A 19,456-nucleotide genomic window follows, 5' to 3' on the forward strand; every position below is an offset into this window, starting at 1 on the left:
TATAGCGCGAACAAGATCTTTGCAGATATCAGAGCGCTTTACAAAGCCGGGAATACCAACAAGAGTGAATTTAAACATAATAAATGGGAAGGGTAGGTACGTGAGGGATCAAATTAGTACAGCAAATCAATAATATAAATATAACAGTTAAAAGTGTGCATAGATAGTCAGTAGCGTCAATAATACAGGTGAAATACAGCTAGCTGAGCGCCAACACCTGCTGTGCCTCTGTGTATACACAGCCCAGACAAGCTAAGTGCCTTCCTATGGAGCACAGCGTATCTCTCATCTGTGCATTCCTGTGTACTGTCCATGCGAGGATGTAAGACCTCTTCATCATCCCTCTCAAGCTGCTCCAGTGTGCCTCCTAGTGCTGCAGGCAGGAGCCCCCAGGTGAGAGGCCCGGGGGCTCGAGTTACAGACGGAGGAATGCAGCGTCCCGCGAGAACTGGGGGAGACAAAGCGGCCACCGGCCCCGGATCACTTACAATTCACGAGCTCGTTACCTGCTCCAGGCTTCCTTCGGAATGCAAACACTGACAGGTTTTGAAGTGGCGAAAACAGGACAAATGACCTGAGAGAGCAGAGATTCACTGCAGATTACAAGTCTCTGATGACGGCTTCGGCTGAAACGGGGGCGGGCACGGGAAGGGGCTGAACCAAGACCATCTTTCTCCGAGGCAAGCAGAAATGCCTCGGAGAAAGCACGGTCATTTTCGCATTCGGGGCGTGGTTTTCCTTCTCTCCTCTTCCCATTGGCTGGAAGGTAAAATACCAGCCAATGGGAAGAGGAGAGGAAGAAAACAAGAAAGAACCTTAAAAAAACGCCCCCGAATCTGAAAAAGACGGGGCTTGGACCGAGTGACGACCCTCTCCTCCAATGGCTGGCCAGCATTTACTAGGCCAGCCAATGAAGAAGACGGGCGGGTTCCAAGCCCCCTCTAGAAACATTAAATCTTCGGGCTTCGCCCACACTGCTTACAGCAGTGCGACAGAGTCCTCAACCTAAAAACCGCGTTGGTATGGTAATGGCGTATTTACAGTTTACTCATGGTGGGGGTCGTGGCACTGCCTTAATAACTAGATATGACTCTGCGCCTCAATGCCATCGGGCGGACAATGACTCGTAGGGGTGATCCGGCCGCAGGGGTATGCCAGGTCGTCACTTGACACTCTGAAAAAAGTCTGCGCAGGCTGCCTGCTGCACACAGCCCTGCAGAACCAAATACATCCAGATTCCAGCCCAATTCAGTGTCCCTACTCCCGCCCTTCGGCAACACTGAATCAAGGGCCACGACCTCTGTCGTATATATGAATTTTTGCTTAGGCACTCAGCTCTCACAGCCGCAACACTTCACCGGGACTGAGTCTGCAGACAAGATCAATACTTTGTGCAATTAAGCAATTATTCCGATGTGACGTGCAGACGCCGCCATGTGTAGACCCAGCCCTGATAAGTAAGTGCCGGTGCTAAGCACCGGAAAGCACTGTCACAAATTAAGCACTGCGCATTTCTGTTAGAAAAGATGGCAGGAGCTTCCCGGGAGAGGCTTTTGTCGAAGAATAGTCTGAATCTCAATGAAATGGATAGGCTATAACACTAAAAGAACTATTATTTGTATTGCTAGCCTGCTGCTATCCTGTGCGATCTACAAGTTTGAATACCTACCTAGCTGGATCAGTCAGTTCCCTTTGTGAGATTGATAAATTGAGTACCATTGAATTGGGTAATGGTAACTCTTTTCATTTTTAGTGCTTAGGATAGCATAATTAAGTGATGTATAATGAATGTATTATTCATACCAAAAGATTCACAGCTCACAAGTGGGAAATGGGAGTATGGATTATAGTAAACAAGAAATTAACTTTTAAACCGAAATGCAATCCTTGCTGTGACATGATGAAGAATAGATGAGATGAGATCACCAGGAAGATTACATAAATTTATTGGCAGAAAGCTTTTAATCTACACGGATGCTGTGGTAATGTACTACGTTGACTGCAACAGGGCTGATGTGCATTGTAGAGGTCAGAACTAAAGTGAAAAGCACAATCAAAAAGTCAAGCACAAGTTCTGAATTTATTGAGATGAGATTAAGAAAGTCTATGGCTGTTCGACAAAAGATACCACCAAGAACAGTGTCAACATAGACAAAGACCTTCTGACATTCTTGACTCATTGTAGTCCTCATACGTAAACATACTCTTAGCTTCACAGCACAGCAGCCATAGGCTGAGTAACAGTGGAGAGGGGACCCATCCCCGAGGGCTGCCCCATCTGCCAGCCACTGGTTGTGACTCGACAGGGGACTAAAGTACTCTCGCCCATTGAAGAGCAAGGCCCTGGGCTCTTGCTCCATGATGTCACAGGAGTGGGCCTGGGAGGATGTGGTTGAAGGCCAAATGCCACAGTCAGGTCCAACAAGATCAGGGCCCTGACACTTCTGAAATCCACTTCAATCTTCTGTCTATCAAGCCAAACGAGTGTCGCTGTTTCAATACTCCTGCTGGGCTTGAAATTCTTCTGAATGGAAATTTTGGAAACCTCTGGAGTTGGAATGAAGTCGTTCTTCCAGTGTTTTTGTTGGCGGTAGGAGAAGACGGATATAGTTGTTTATAAGTGATGCATTTGCAGTTTTAACAGCAGTAGAAACCAGGCTTTAAGAGATCATTAGTGTCAGTACGTTTCGAGTAGTAGGGATAACAATGTTGTTAATACATTTACAATTCCAAGCATTGCAGGGGCGCTGCGCCAGCTTTACTTTGGTCTTTCCATCATTGGAGGAGAGTTTCGTTTTGAGGTGATCCAAGGAAAGCACAATCAATGAATCCATAAAGGAGGTACACATCATTCCTCGAGTGACCTGAAATGAATATTTGGAGAGGTTAGCGGCAGAGAGTTCCCCGTGCGAAATCTTTTTTAGCTGATCTGAGTAACCTATAGTAGATTTATAGCCATTTGTTGTATTATTTTCGAGCATCACCGAGTGCAAATACGTATTGCTATAGCTTTCAATGATGTTTAGCTTTCTCCTTTTCGAGATAGCTGCAGAACCATTTACCATGTACAGTAGTGGACAGAGAGCGATAATTCTTTCAATGAGGCGATATTATGTGGAGCTTTTCAAAGGCAAAAGTTAAAAACTTCAAGTCAAGTGGTAGAGCAGTTGGTTTGTAGGTAGAGAAGATGTAACTATTTATTTAGCCCAGATGGACCATCTCTTGCCCGAGTTTTCTAGTTTCCAGGGGTGACTTCTTCTTCTGGTTTAGAAACAAAACGACATTACTAGGTTAATCTTCAAAGTCCCCAATCAAGAGCAGGTATTTGAGATTCTTTAAAGGTTCATGAGAGATGAATTTGGCTCAGTTGTCCTGCACACTAGCCAGTCAGGCTACACCTTCCCCTTGAAAAGAAGGGGAGAACATCGGGTGTACCTGAGGTGGCAGATCGGGGGATCTGATCCATCAGGAGCAAGAGCCCTCACACACCGAGGGGGGGGTCATGCTTCATCAACAGGCAGCTCCTCATTGGGCCGGCGCTACAATGCCCAATGAGCCCCCCAGGGGGGCTATCTGCCGGAGTTCTTTTCTGATGCGGATGTGATGAGTGAGGTGCAGTCTAAGCGTGCTGAAGTGAGTAGGCTGCTGTGAAGTGAGCATAACATTAACTAAAGCCAATCCAAAGGTAAATTTAATGTCTGGATCGTTTTGTTGTAATAAAAACAAGTGATGGCCAGGAGTGGATATAATGGTAAACATTGGCTCAAGGAATTATGTGGAGGTCAACATGTTTCTTGCCTTTTTCAAAAAATAATCACAGCAGTTCTTCAGGACTAAACAAAGGCTAGACTACTCAATGGTGGGTCAGTCAGAGTATGTATTGTTTCAAAATCCGTACCCTACATCAGTCACAAGGAGTATGTAGTATACCTTGGAACAATCAATAAATAAACGACAGCCGAGGAGACAAATTATGTCCGCACAGTCAGTAGCAGAGTTAGCTACACCAGTGGTAGCGGAGTCCCAGGTAGGTCATACGCTAGTAGCAGTCACGACCAACTGTGGTACCACGCCAATGATCAAGACTGACTACGGCGGCATAATTTGTCTCCTTAGCAGTCTGAAACTGCCACTTCAGGTCCTCCCTGAACCGAAACACAAGCCCACCAGGACAGGTTTCGCCCTCTGGAGAGCAGCCTGAAAGGGAAGTTTGAAAGTTAAAAGGAAGACCACCCAAACCTGTTCTGATGCAGTAGACAGTTGATGTACTTGCAGTATTCTGTTACCGTACAGACATAGAAGGCTTGTTTAACATACAAAGCAGGGCCAATAATCCCTGGGACTGTTTGGTAAACACAAAAAATATCTACACTTATCAAAATCAGTTTGACAAAGAGTCTACGATGTCGAGAGGTCGATTCAGAAGCTGAAACCTAATCTTTGGTGGCTCTATTGCAATCTGCTTCCATTCGTGAATTTAAAAATGAACCACCTGCAAGTCCCCCTCAGGGAAATCAGTCCCTGAACTTGCAAAAGAAGTTGACATTATCCCACTCCTCTTTCTCACCAAACTTTTTGTCTGTATTTATAAATAACATAACATAACGTGTATTTGTACAGCGCACGTTCACCCATAGGTCTCTTGGCACTGAACAACAGATGTTTATTGTTACACAAATCAATGGTATCCAAAACTGAATTAGAATAGGAGAGAAAAGAGGTGGAGGATGCTAATGGTGTTGTGGGGCTGGAAAAAAAGTACCACAGTTTTATTGGGGTTGAGTTTTTGAAAATGGACATGTATCCAGGACAAAAAGAAGATTAGAGTAAACACAGTGCTGAAGAGTACGATGGAAAAGGAGAAAATTGTTGAAAAGCATCTTTGTGAAAATGCCTATTCAGATTCCAGCATGTATGTCAGCAAGACCGGGATCAACATTGCCATATCAGAAGAAACAGGAGACCGAACTCAAGCAGTGGACTACCTAGATCATATCCATAAATGAATTTAGCTACACTCGCTATGCCTGAGGAGATCAAAGAAACAGATGATCTCATCTATGCTTTGGTGTTTTTGTCTCATCAACCCTCGTCCACCTACTGTGTTGTACAGCACACTGTGGGGCATATTCTCAAGAACAGGTGATAATTACCGTAAAATTAAATTAACGCAACTCTTCACATAGCAGTCTATCAAGGGAAAATAACAGTGTGTTAACGTTGTAGTCTCAACAAGGCGGGCTCACGATAACGCGTCAAATGTCCGCGATAAAGTCAACGTGACGCTGCAAAAATGCAAAAAAGCTGCGATGAGGCCAATCGCAATATATTAATCCGTGAAAACCAGCAACAGGCCTGCAATTCCCACACGTCAAGCTGGAAAAGGCACCATAAAAGCATAACAAAAACAAAGGGAAACAAAAATAAACTGCATAGCACCATGGAGCACCCGGACCGATTGCAGAGGCCAACGTGAACCCCACAAGCCCCACAGACCACCAGCAAGGAACCTTGGGGTCGGGGAAGGCCAAGGAGAAGAGGAAGAGAAAGACTGAGTGAAGTCCGCAGGAAAACCAGATCAGCGTCACTGAGGTGACAGAACACTACCATGAACTGAACTTCAGTTTGACAAAAGTGAATGCAGTCGGAGGCCACAGTCATCAGTGTGGAGACGGTGCAAGGAGTTGGGAGACCGGATACAGCTCGATAGGACCTGACACAACATCCACAGGGTGAGTAACAACCGGGGACGGGGGGGGGAGATGGGCACAATGACACACATGCACAACGATGTGTAGCACACTGCACACCCACAATGACCCAGGATCATGTCCTTGATCCCCGTGGCACACTGCAGCACACACACATAGCAATAACAGCACATTCACATTGACAACAATGTGGTACAAAGTTCAACATCTACACTGCAGAACAGAGGACACAGCTTGGTCCGCTCATGCGTAGAAACAGGCCAATCACATCTAACATAGCAGAAAACTGTGAGATGGAAATGTACATGTACAACCTCACTTCCGTCATGTTGTCCAAATGTCCACTGTCCTGCATCAAATATTCAGCACCTTCCAAACAGTCACAATGTACATTGTCATACTGTCTGCATGTAAACTATAACAATGCACCAACATACATGTCAACACAATGTCAACATGCATATCCCCTTCACATTGCAGAGGGACAAACAACACCTCTAGCAGAGCAGACCAGACCAGACCAGACAACTCATCAGTGAAGCTATAGAGGATCACCACACCTTTGACACTGATGCCCTACAACAGCTCATGGACATCTTAGGCAGCCTACCTCCAGGAGCAGGGCAGCCAAGCTACATAGAGGAGACCCCAGCCCCTGCACAGACCACACAGCAGGAAGCACCCACCAGCACGGCTGGCTCCCAACACTTCACCGAGGCACACATCACATTCCAATGCCAAGTGTTAGAATGCCAAAGGGAGGTGGCCGAACAGGTGTGGGTGGGGTCAGACCTGATGGAAGCCGAACTAGATCACATATGTGGGCGTCTAAGTCCCATCAGGGACCACCTACACCCCACAAAGGAGACCCACACTATGACAGAGACACATTATTATTATTATTAGTATTGCATCTTGTAAAGCGCAACAGCTACCTCCGACGGAGGTGTCCCGGCACTGATAGCGATTGCAGTGTGGTGGTACCTGGTAGCGGAGGCTCTAAGGTTGGCTGAAAAGCCAGGTTTTAAGAGTCTTCCTAAATAAACGTCCTGAGTTGGCCTTTCAGATATGCTCTGCCATGGAGTTCCAGAGAGATGCGGTTTTAAAAGCAAATGAGCGACCGCCTAGTCTTGCTTTTTTTTTTTTTTTTTTTTTTTGAAAACCTTTATTGAGCACGAATCATAAGACAAATACGGGCCTACAACCATCCGGCCGGCCTCGACACTTCTGATGCTCGGTAGCAAAGTATACATCCACTCGGTAGCACGTCAGAATGTAAAAGCTTACGATATGTGTTACAGCGAATCCACGTGTCCCAAGTGTCAGGAAATAGTAAGGTTAATTTTAAAATAATTTTATATATAAGGAGATACAGAAGCTAGAACGGATCAGTGTACAGTACATACATCCAAGTAATAAATGGGCAACGTCTATCAGGAGATTCCACTTACAATAAACATATCTAAAATGGCGGCACAAAACCAGGATACCAGGAGGACAAAACATAGTGAGGTGTGCCCCCCAGCCGTTACCCTCCTAACACCAATCCCACCCACTGACCCAGGAAAAAGCGTGTAAGAAAGAAGAACGGAAGAAGAGAAAAAGAAGGCCCATAGAAACAAAAAACGAACCGATGAAGACCCCCCACCCTACACGCATGCCGAGGCTATGGCCTACCCCCCCCTTAGCAGTGTGTCTGTCGCCCCAAAAAGAGAACCCGAAATATAGAGAACAAGCGAAGAAAGAAAAGAAAAAGTCCATAAATGCACGGTAGCACGTAGGGAGAGAGAGAAGAATACACTACCCTACTACTCCCAGGAAAAGGAAAAGCGGGGAGGAGCCCACCCAACAACCGAACTCCCGGCCTCTCTCGCCGTCAATGTCTCCCGCGCCGTACACAACACAATGACAAAAAACTGTACTCCCAATAGATCAGAAGCAGTAACCCCCAGTACCTCCGACCAGAACTAGTCCCCCCCCAGCAGATGAATTAAACAACAGGAGAGATCAACAGTGACGTGCAGCAGAAAAACAGGACATTAAAGACTACTCAGCCAAAGTCATAAAACGTGTTTCAGTCCAGGTCCTCGCCAGCCGATCCAATCAATGCGACAACCGACAATCCATCAACCCTGTCCGGACCGGCAGAATTTCTCCAGGCCTGTCCATTGCTGCGAGGCGCCTGGAACCAGGACAAAGGAGCAAGATGGCCGCTGACGAGGAGAGGGGACAATGAAGACTCCTAGTGCCACAGGGTCCCAAACAGTGCAATAACACATCCCAGGGGCTCCGATGGTAGAAGCAGCGAGGGGGGCAGATGAAGAGGAAAAGGAGCTGCCGGGCTCCGGTGGATAGTTTGTAGGCAGAGTAGTCGCGTCAAAAGTAGAGGATGCCTCTGCAACTGTTACACAGTCGATGGAAAAACACAGTACCTTGTAGCCAGGAGAATGCCTCACCGCCGTCTCTTCATTCGGCAACATTGTATCCCCTCCAAGTCGGAACAGGGGCAGCGGGGGATCATCCAGCCGGGATCGCCCCATGTCAGTCAGCGCTTCGTCAAATCTCCGAACCAGTGCCCGGCAGTGCTCCGCATTTCAGCTTTCAGTGCCATGAGGGCGGCCAGGATGTCGCCGCAGGTCGGGCCACTCCGAGTCGGAAGCCGGTCTGCATTATCCCCCCGTTTCCTCAATGCGGCCACCGGCACCAGGGCATATGGGCCCCCAGTCGCTGCAGACCCAGGAGCAGCCAACGTCTCGGCAGGGAGAACAGGCGCCATGTCCATGCCTGCTGCGCACAAAGAATGGCGATGCGGGAGGGAGAGAGCAGTATCCAAGAAGCAATAGCGTAGCCGCCGGGGGAACTCCGTGGACAACTCGGAGGCAGCACAGGATAGGTGCCCTCCGGATTCCCGTGGGTATCGACCGTCCACCACAGGGAAGACGCACCAAGATGGAGTCCACCCGTTGTTCTATGGAGTGGCGGGGGAGAGCTAACCATGGGGGGCTTCAGCGTCGTCCACGCCACCAGCCGCGCGAGAGAGAGTCTGACCCAGTTGGAAGGGTCCGACTCCGGTCGTCCGGGCAGCGCTCTACTCCCCCGTGATCGTCAGAGTTTCACCAGCTCGTCTCCCCATCCACGTCCCTCAGCGTCCAGCGGCGGCCATCAGCGCAGGATCCAGGGGAAGCGCCGGAGGTCGGAAAACACCGAGTTTGCCATCAATTCCGTCGGGAAGGGTACTGGGAGAACGCCAGTCACTTCGGCGCCATTATTTCACCGTGGTAGGACGGCGCAGGTCAGGAGAAATGATCAGGATGTCTGAAAGAAACCAGACGGCTTGCGGAGCCGGGAGCTCAGGCGTCCGTCCCGTCCGCCATCTTGGCTCCTCCTCCTAGTCTTGCTTTTTTGAAGCGTGGAATAGTTAGGAGTATCTGGTGATTCAATCTCAGAGTCAATATTTTGATTATATTTGGGTAGTCTGAGTTTTAAGTACTTGGGGCCAGTGTCTCTGGTAGACTTTTGGGCAAAGGTCAGGGCCTTAAACTGGATCCTCTTTTTGACCGGCAGCCAGTGTAGGCTGCGCAGATGTGGGTAGATGTGATGATGGAGTGGTACATTCCTGATGAGCTCGGTGGCTGCAGTTTGAATGGTCTGCGGCTTTCTGATGAGGAAATCTGGAAGACCCAAGTATAGACTGTTGGTATTTGCACATTTCCTGTACTGAGCCACTCCCAGAGCCCCGGAATTATCATTCACACACCCATATTGGTCCTGCGTACGATGGCCCAGTCCACTCCTCTTACATATTGAGTGGGTGACAACAAAGCTACATGTCCAAGGTCTTACCCGCTGCCTGCAGTGACATGGTTGCATCTGCTGTACACAGCACAAGGTAATGTGGTAGGGCCCGGGGCCCTAATGCATACATTATGACCACACGGACACATGCAGATAGTTTGTGGAACTAGCTACGGCACATGTTCCAGGCCCCTTTATTTGCAGGGTCGCATGTACAGTGACACCTGTACTGGATGTGTGTGGGGTGAGTGTAAGCCAGCCCTCACGGAGTGGTTGGTACTGGGAACAACTTGAACAGTGATCACTATTAAAACGGAAACAGACAACACCAGCATTACTGAAACAACTGCGAAGCATCATGGTGGTAGCTGGAGCAAGTACAGAGGTCATCCAATATACAACACACAGCGTATGTGGTGTTAACGTTGATTTCAAGCGCCAGGATGCCCTTGGGGTGACAGGACCGCGCTATATAAGTACACATACAATACAAACAGAAGTGTCCGTGAGTTGCAGTGCACTGAGGTTGGGGCACTAGAGCGGAGTGTGCTTATGTGAATAAATTGTCTAGGATTGTGTTCCTGCTGGATATTCCTGATGCAGCTGCAGTGGGGTGTGTTACACCTGCATCATCTTCCTCATCAACGTCCCAGGTCTCCCACACTGCCTGAGGTGACATTGCTGCGTGAGCTCTCCACAGCACAAAACTCAATCAGAAATGGTCCATGAGTTGTGGGGCATTGAGTTAGTGGCTCCTGGAGTACTGAGCAGGGTATCAGGCAGAGAATGTCCTCCACGACAGCTGTAAGCAACTCTGTTAGTCTGCCAGCACGACTGTTCCGACTCTGGTGGTTGTTGGTTGGAAGGTACCAGAGGCCAGCAAGTGCAGCACGGACAGCAGCTTTGTCGGAGGTGGGATGTTGGTTGTCCTCTGTGTTAGTACCGTCAGCCTGTGGGAAATGATGGTCAGGATTCGGAGGATGGTTGTCCTTTTGAACCTGTAGTGGGCAATTACATTCTCTGGTGTTGGGTCTATGAGGTTGGTGCATTTTCTGAAGGTCCGCTGTCTGTCTGCGCTGCCTCTGTGGTGGTCCGGGAGAGTGGGGTGGTGGCAGTGGGTGTTTTGGCCCTGTTGGGGTCCGAGCTGCATGATCAGTAGATCCATGGCATCTGTTTATCTTCAGGTGTGGCTCTGGCCTGGGCTCCTATTTCTGGTGCAGGTTGTCGTCCGACTTTACACCAAGTCATAGCAGGTGTTAATTTCCTGCTGCTAACGTGCCTTATCGCCTGTTTTGGGTTAATATTGCCGATCTGGCTGGTCATTGTGAATGTTGCGGAGTCGTGTTGTGCATGGGAATGCCTACTCTGCATATTATAAGCGATAGTTGCCGGTGTCATCTGTGGTGATGTTTTTTGCTGCTGCTTACGCAGGTAAACTGGTGATATCGGCTGTTAGCACCAGCTTGTGAATGGGGCGATACATTTATCGCCACTTTGGCTGCGATAAAGTGTTGATAACTTGGTGATAAATCCTTGAGAACATGCCCCTGTATCTCATTGGCAGGGCACTGGAGCAATTACGGTAGCCCAGTATCGACTTCCCAAAGGGTTTAAATACTTCTATCGCAGACCGTGTTGTGTAGGTGTGCAATCAGTTGTGTGAATAAATGTCTCAGATGACAGCTTTAAATTCAAGAGTTGTGGGTGAATGATCTTGGTGTGGGCCTGTGAGAATGAAAGGGTGATTTAAAGTGCTTCTGTATCTTTTAGGAGGTGCACATACCCATCACCAGGCGCAAGTGAGTTTGTAAGACGGATGGTTGGAGTCACTGCTGCTTAGTGTAGTAGTAGTCAAGAAATGGCATGTTTGTTTGTTGTGTAGATATCAGAAGTACTGGTCTGTTGTGTACAAGTACATGGTGTTTGCTGGTGGGGTGCTGTTGGATACCCAGCTAAATGGTGTGTATCTGTGCTGGATGTGTGTAAGCGGTTCTATCTGAGGTGTGGTGTTTTTTAGAAAAGTGTGCAGTTCTGATGCCAGTAGTATGACACATCGATGCAGTGCTAGACCTCTAACATGTTCTCTTGGGGGGATGTGTGTGTTGTCCATCCCAAGAACGGTGCAGTAGACGCAAATTTGAAGCTGGAGGTGATCCAAGCAGAGAAGGGAGGTGGGGGGGAGGCGGCAGAGGGTAGGAGCTGCAGCCATGGGGCCGGCAAGAGAGAGTAGTAGCAGCGATGAGGGAAGAGAGGGTAGCGTTGGAAGGTCATGGACTTCTGTAAAATTAGATGATGCAGAAACCATAGAGGCGGGCTGCGAGCAGAGGGAAGAGGGGCTGCGGTGCAGAGAGTGGGAAGAGGAAGCCCAGGACCTGCTGGGAACATAGAGAACCAGGAGCTGTTTCGACGAGGGGTGCCCAGAAACTCCTTGGGATGTAGGGAGCCGTACTCATCCCTCCACCTCTGGTCTGACTTGTTCTCTCTCTGGTCTCATACACTTGAGTGGAGTATCACCCATTCCCTGCCGGGTCTCTCACATTGCAACAGCCTCATGTATCCCCTTTCTGTTTCCATCCACTGTCATAGAGTTTACTTATTCTCTGTTTGCTCTCATGCACTTCACTGGAGCAATAAATACCTGTTCCCTGTCTAGTCTCATACATTGTAATGAAGCGTTGCTTAGGCCCTATCTGCTCTCATACAGCGTTCCCTTCTTCCCTCAACACGGGGATGCTTCCATTGGTGTAGCAGGTGCAGTGCTACCTGGGTCCAGAGCCCTGAGCTGCCCACTGAACCCGGACTTCTGCTGTATTTCACAGTTCAAACAGCAGCCATATTGCTCATTCTCTTTCTAGCAGAATGACACACGGGCTATGCCACTGAGCCCTTCATCTAGTCTCAGGAATTTACCATTGCTGGCTTTTTACCCTTAGGGGTACACTAACTAAGATGTTGCGCCGTGTTTGTGTCACGAAAGTGATGCCAAGCAATGCAAAATCGTTGTCTTCCAGTTTTCTTCCAAGTGCAAAACAAGCACCTAACACTGCATTTCATTACATAACGCAAAGGGAGGGGTGGGGAGGGGGGGTTATTAGTCGTGCATCGGTGTTCTCATGCAACCACCCATGGTTTTTAATGCAAAATCCCATGTATTATAAAAAAAAAGTAGACAGGGTTTTCTATTTTAAAAAAATGCCCTTTAGAAATCGTCTTTATCAAGGAGTAATGCTTTTTCATCTCCTTTTTTTCCACTTTGCAATTATGCTGTACTGTACATCACACACAAAAAGTAGGAAAACTTGCAAAATTACTGTAAGCACAGTATTTTGTCCTGCGAGGGTACCTTTCCAGTACAAATACCTTTACTAGACTCCCTGAGACACCTTTACACCGTAGTGTTCGTCGCACTCTGCAGCCTGATTGTGCGCCAGCGCTAAGGAAAGAGCAGGACAGTGTCATAACTTTGAAGACATGGAGCTTGAAGTCTCCCTCACTGTCGCAGGACAGATCTAATAAGCTCAGTAGTGTTGGATTTGTTAAATTGCCACAGCTCTGACACTTGTAAGCTAAACAAATTAGAAAAATGAAGGCGTGGCAATTGAAGGAGGGTTAAGGAATGAAAAAGAGGCAGTCTCCCAGTGCCATCTGGTGGTATACAAAGGTGACATTCTATTTTATTTCCATAGCGCAGAGTGTGGGGATTGGGTAGGCTGAGTGCATGTCTGTTTTTGTTTTAACAAGATGCCACCAAACAAAAATCTATCAGGGGCAGGTGGTATTAAGGGGCGTGAGGGGTGTTGCCCTACCACCCTGAGTGAGAAACAAAAGGATGAGGAGAACCTCCAAGCAGCTAGTACTAAATTGTGCTTGCTGCTCGACAGGGCCATTTCTAGGTGTTTTGCCGCCTTAGGCGAGAATCGAAAAATGTCACCCCCTCACTTTTACTACCATCACTTCTCCCCATTTCATACAGGCTGGAAGAATTAATGCATTACATATAAAAGAACATTTCAACCCAGACCAGTTCCTACTGCTGCTGTATAGCCTGGACGGCGAGGTAAAAATGTAACTTCACTTACTAAAATTAGGGCGGGGCGAGCTTCTCACCAGCAGTGGTGGGTCACTCTCGATCAGATTCTCAACCTTTTCAAGGGAAGGCTGGGGACGGGGCCACAGCAGCACACACACCAGGCCCGGTGCACGCAGGCCGGTCTCCGAGTCAGACAGACACTATGTGAGTAGTATAACTCCATTCAGTCGGTCCGTCCAAAGAGTGAGACTCCAGTCGGTCAGGGGTCTCAAAGCGGGAGGACTCGGAATAAATGACGGGACAGGACTGTGTGGCACTGACAGCAGTCATCAATTCACCAAGGCACCAGAGCAGCCGACATAAACAGTCTGTCCCCCGCGCCAAGATAGAGGGTGGTGCGACGTCACCATCACTGGCTGCTGCATAAAAAGCACAGCTCAGGGACTGGCCAAAAATGATGCCAAGGGCCGCCATTGGTAGCGCTTTCCCGCGCTACAAGATTGACGGCCCTGGGGACCCACATAGGCAGCGCCGACCCGCTCGCTCCACACACCACCATACTAGGGTGCGCTGCGCAGCATGTACAAGCAGATGCTCTTGCACACACATACAGGTACTGCTGCCTTCAAATTAAAAAATGCTCCCCCCCTTTTGCCGCCCTAGCCCTTTTGCCACCCTAGGCAGCTGCCTAGTCTTGTCTAATGGTAGAAACAGCCCTGCTGCTCGATGACAAAGATCTCTAAATCTATGTTTTTGTTTGTGGGAGGGTGATGGCCACTGGGGCCTGCTTATCTGTTGACTGGGTGAGGAAACCACACCTTGGAAGCAGAAGGCATGGCCTTGACGAAACACAGGTGGACGTCGTGTGTGTTACTGTGAGGAGCAGGTTATCATTTTGGGCATTATTTACATGGCTCAGGGCTGTCTTTGAAGACCTCCATTAATCTCAATGGCTTGGGGGCGGGCAGGTAGTTTGGGACAAGGTAGGAGTGGGTGTGTAGGTGACCACTGCCTCCTTCACTTCCACCCAGCAACTCCTGTTGATTTTCTTCAGATAGGTGAGCTGGAGGAGGAGTCCAGCTGCTTCCTTCGAGGTTGAGTCATGTGTGAGTTTGCAGTGCAGTCCAGTCACCAGACCCCAGAGAAAATAAGTTGGGGAGTCTAATATGTGCAGTTTTCTTGCATCCCATCGTTCTGAATTTAGGTGCGTTTCTTTTGTGCATGTGCGGTGTTTCTCAGTTTCGTTTCTTATATTTATAGATAGCCCACGGAAGCAGGTCTTGTCTGTGATCGCTGGCAGGGATCATACATGCACATATCCTCAGCTCATGAGGCGCACATGGCTGCTCGTTTAGACCTCTCAGAGCAACTAGTCTCTCCCCTCCACTATGCTTTTCTCCCACCCTATCTTCTTTTGTCTCACTATCCCACTGTCTTTCTCCATCTGTCACTTTATTCCCTCTCCCACGTGAATACCCATATGTTTTTTTTAATTTATTTTTTGCAGTTATTTTCTGCAGTTTTGTACAGCACAAGCTATAACCGTAGGTACTGGAGTGCTTGACGTGAAAAGCAGTAACATGTTCCTTGTTCGATACTGGCGGGCCCACTATTGCACAAGCCGTCCCCCGAAGAGCTTCACATTAGTATTACAGACTGAGGTTACCCTGGGTTCGGCCACCATGCATGGCTCACCATGACTAGCCATGCATCGGCACAGAGAGGCGGGCAGACACGTGCACACTACGGAGAAAATAAACGCTTCATATCAGAAGAAATGTAAAGTTTGTTAGGTCTGGTTAGAAACCCCCAAAAGTGTATAAACTGTTTGTATTTTTATGTATGGATTATGTTTTTATATTAAAAATTTTTTTTATCGTTATAGGGCAATTATCGTACTATAAATTGTATGATTTTTAATATGTTTATTAAACTGACATTTTAATTTTAGTTTGCTTTTGCTGTCATTTCATGCTGGTTGTTCTCCATATTGTTACTACCTAGGAGTTTTTTCACATATATTATTATCCCTGTCCTAGGAGTAGAGTTTTACTCTAGTTTTCAGGGGGTCCTTGCTTTGCACAATCCTGGCTCACCATGACTAGCCATGCAACGGCACAGAGAGGCGGGCAGACACGTGCACACCACGGAGAAAATAAACGCTTCAGTATATATCAGAAGAAATGTAAAGTTTGTTAGGTCTGCTGCTCCTTTATTATTCTGCCAGTGAACTTGTGTCCTCAATACCCCCTCTCTGCAACTTCAGTATCAATTCTGGTGAGTAATTGGTTCACATTTCTTCTAGAGCTCCCTCCCTGGATCGAGCCTTTAAAGGATGACAAATGCATGGTTGATGGCGGGAGATGCAGGTCTTTGGAGAGAGAAAAAGAGTAAATAATAACCAGGGCTAATGGTTTTTGTGCAATTTCTCAGGTCTCATAGTATTATAATAAAGGAAAAAAGTGAAAACATACTACTGCTGCTCCAGCATGCCTATGACAAACCAGCTCTGCACCTCTCCAAACTCAAGTGGGCTTGTGCGCTTGGCCGTAGCCTAGGGTTAGGGTCAGTGGTGGCTGCCGCCAATCGAAACCAGTAGGGCAGCAGGGAGAGGACAGGGTAATGGAAGTGGACGAAGAGGAGAGTGTAAGAAGTTGACTGGCATATGATGTCCACTATTCTAGTGGGCACCTTGCACCAGTCCAAATGACCCTTATTGATGGTAGGTTTAGACAACGTTTATAGAAAGCTATCCTAGTGGTAGCTGTGGAGAGCAGCCTTCAGGCTAAGTCTTGAAGGAATGTAAAGCAGCTTGTTTTACCAGTCTATAATCTCTTGAATGACCAAATGAAAGCAGAACCACACCAGGTATATATAAAATATATGTATTTATTCTAAACACACCCCTCTAGTCTCTTTATGAGGCTAGAGGCAAAAGTACAATACAAGAACGTATATAGCACACAGTAAATTAGCACAGTATACGTTTTGCCCTAGGAGCCTCACAAACCATATACTGAGAATGTGGTATAAGTACCACTCTCAACATAGAGACAAGGCCTAGGGCCTGTAGAACCGCTGGGGCAACCAGGAACCACCCAAGGTTTGGACGCCCGAGACCCACGGGGGACACGTGCAGTGTCTAAACACAGCCGTGAATCACCATTGACTTCTTTGGAGAAAGTTAGAGATACAATTTTAAAGAATAAGGACACAGTAAAATCCTTTCAGTACTGGACACTTCGAGAGTCAAGACCCACGGGAGCACCAAAGTACTCGTGTTACCTCACCCAGGGATGCCAGGTGCATAGGTGTCTTTTCGTGTCGGGTTTTGTCGTCGATTCCAATGGAGAGCTACAAAGAAGTGCTGCAGGCGACCAGAAGAAGAGTGTCCGGATGGATCCAAGGGTGGATCAGAGATCTGAAGGACTTGAAAGCAGAGGGTACAGAGTCTGGGTCACTAGCCAGTGACCAGGAAGGCGACAAGAAGATGCCAGCCGATGTTGGGTGCTTTTAGGTAATGGAGGTGAAGCTTGACTCTTCAGCCACGAGTTCCAGGAGGCGTCAACGACAACCAGGAGCTGGATTCGAGCTGTCCCATGTCGGATGTCGAGTGCTGCAGCGTCGGTATCCGATTTGGACCCAACAAGCCTTGGCAACAGCAACCCACGCAAGATGACAAGATTGACTTTGGTGCAGATCAGCAAGGTCTGAGGGACTCACCCTTTGGAGGGGAGTCAGGGCACATCTGGAGCAACCAGGAAAGTCCTAAAAACAAAGTATATTCCTTCGCGGGGACCCACCAGTCGATGGACCAGGGATCGCGAAGGGGCCTTGAGCAGAAATGCAGGAAGAGGGCCCATGGAACACTCATGGAGTGTAGGCCTCTAAGCTTCAGTGCAAAAGGTGCTCAGGGCTTGGACTACAACTAGCCCAATGCATAACTTCGGCAAAGCTTGGGAAGTTGCTGCACTAGCAAATGTGCAGGATGTCCAGGAGTTCCGGTCCCACGTCTCTCCTGATAGCTACAGGTCTCAGCTTTGCTGGGGACTCGTGTCAGCCTCGGAGATGTCTGGAAGTCCATGTCCTGTGCCGCAGATTCTTCGGGATCCTGCGGGAGCCTCGAAAATGCAGACTGGCAAGATGCTTCTTTGGTGCCTGTTTGAACAGGGGAGTCACTCCTTGACCCCAAGGGAGATTTCTTCCATCTTCCAGTTGATATGGAATGTTGAAGGTCCAAGATTTCTGTTTCAGAGTTTCGTCCAGGGTAATAGCAAGTCCTAGGGACTGGGTTCCTATACTTATACTAAGTTTAGGGGTTGGACTAAGTGTAGGGTCTCACCTATGGGAGGACCTGGGGAGGCTGTGGTTACACCCCTTCCCCTTTGTCCAGTTTCACGCCAGAGCTGGGGCTGAGTGCTCCAGCAACCGTTGGATTCAGTTTGACGAGCACTTGAGAGATTGACCATAGAACTGGGAAATGCACAGGGACACCTTGTGTGCCCCAGTCACTGTCTGGAAAGCATTCACTAAATGCAATCTACCATGCCCAATACACTAAAGCCTGTCTGGGGAGGTGCTGGCACCTCTCTGAACAGGAAACCTATTGTCCAAGCCTCCCCTGCTGGAGTTGCATCCAGCAGCAGGAGGTCAGACTTGTGTCTGTGGCAGAGGCATCCATTTTGTGATGCTGGGGCTCTGTATAACTTCTACCGGGTTTACCAGTGTGTAGATGTCTTCTCCCTCTAGAAGGATGGAATGCTACCCCGGCCGCCAGAACTGGCGGGGGGGAGGGAGTGGGTAGTATTCCAAAGTGTCACCAAACACGACATGTTTTGATGCAGCTATTCCAAAGTTAGTATTTACCGCGAGGATATAATGCACTTAAGAGTATATGGTATGGCTGTATCATAGAACAGCTATAAGGAAGTGATTCCGAAAGCTGCAGAGGGGCTCAGCTCATGCTTGAGCACCCTCTCACACAAAACCAAGCACTCTGCCTTCAGGATTGTCAAGGCCTGCCATAGGAGTGACTTATAGGTTTATATGTGTCTATATATATATAGGTAGATATAGGGATACTATATCTAAGTAAGGTGTACAAGTACTACCTTACCCAGGCTGCAGTAGCAGACCTGTGGTGCCATTTAGGAAGGCTTCCCAGGGGTGGCTTAATACATGCTTCAGCCCCTGGAAGGCCTCTAGGGTACCTATGCCCTTGGTACCTAAGTTACCATATACCAGAGACTTGCAAGGGTTACCCAGTAACCAATCTGGGGTGTACCTAATGTACATGCAATCAGAGGAAACAGCCAGGCTGAGGTCCTGGTTAGCAGGGCCACAGCCAGACTAAAGTCGATAATTCAGTGAAACACAGCAAAAAGTGGGGGTAACCATAGTAAGCAGATCTTACTCTCCTACAGAGAGGTTGGGAAATAACAGTAACTAAAATCACTTACATGCTGCTCCACTTCGCTCCCGCTGCCAGCCGCCTCGTTGCTCCTGCTCCCGAAGTGGATGGGCCTGGAGTCACAGACTTTCCACGCAATCCAGACGATACTCTCATAGCATGAGAGCAGCGTCTGGGTTGGTCTGAGCAGCCTAAGAAGGTACCTGGGAGCCGGTGGGATTTCTCCAGCCCAGCTGTGGAACACAGCTGGGTTGGAGAAACATAAGTGCGCATGTCTATTTGTCCGGCCTTGGACTGCCAGCCAAACTGACATGCACCCTTATAAGTGCACAGTACTCCTCCCGGCCATTGCCCAACCTGCCCCTCTTGTCGGATGTAAGCAGCCCAGACAGAGATGAATAAAATGAAAAAAACAATATGTTTTTATCTTTTTATTTATCATCTGCTGGCAGTGGGGCAACGCTCCTCCGCCATTGCAGAGGAGCCGCCCCTGGTTAGAGTAATGCATAA

The sequence above is a fragment of the Lissotriton vulgaris genome, chromosome 2_1, assembly GCF_964263255.1.
Source record: "Lissotriton vulgaris chromosome 2_1, aLisVul1.2, whole genome shotgun sequence".
Classification (NCBI taxonomy): domain Eukaryota; kingdom Metazoa; phylum Chordata; class Amphibia; order Caudata; family Salamandridae; genus Lissotriton; species Lissotriton vulgaris.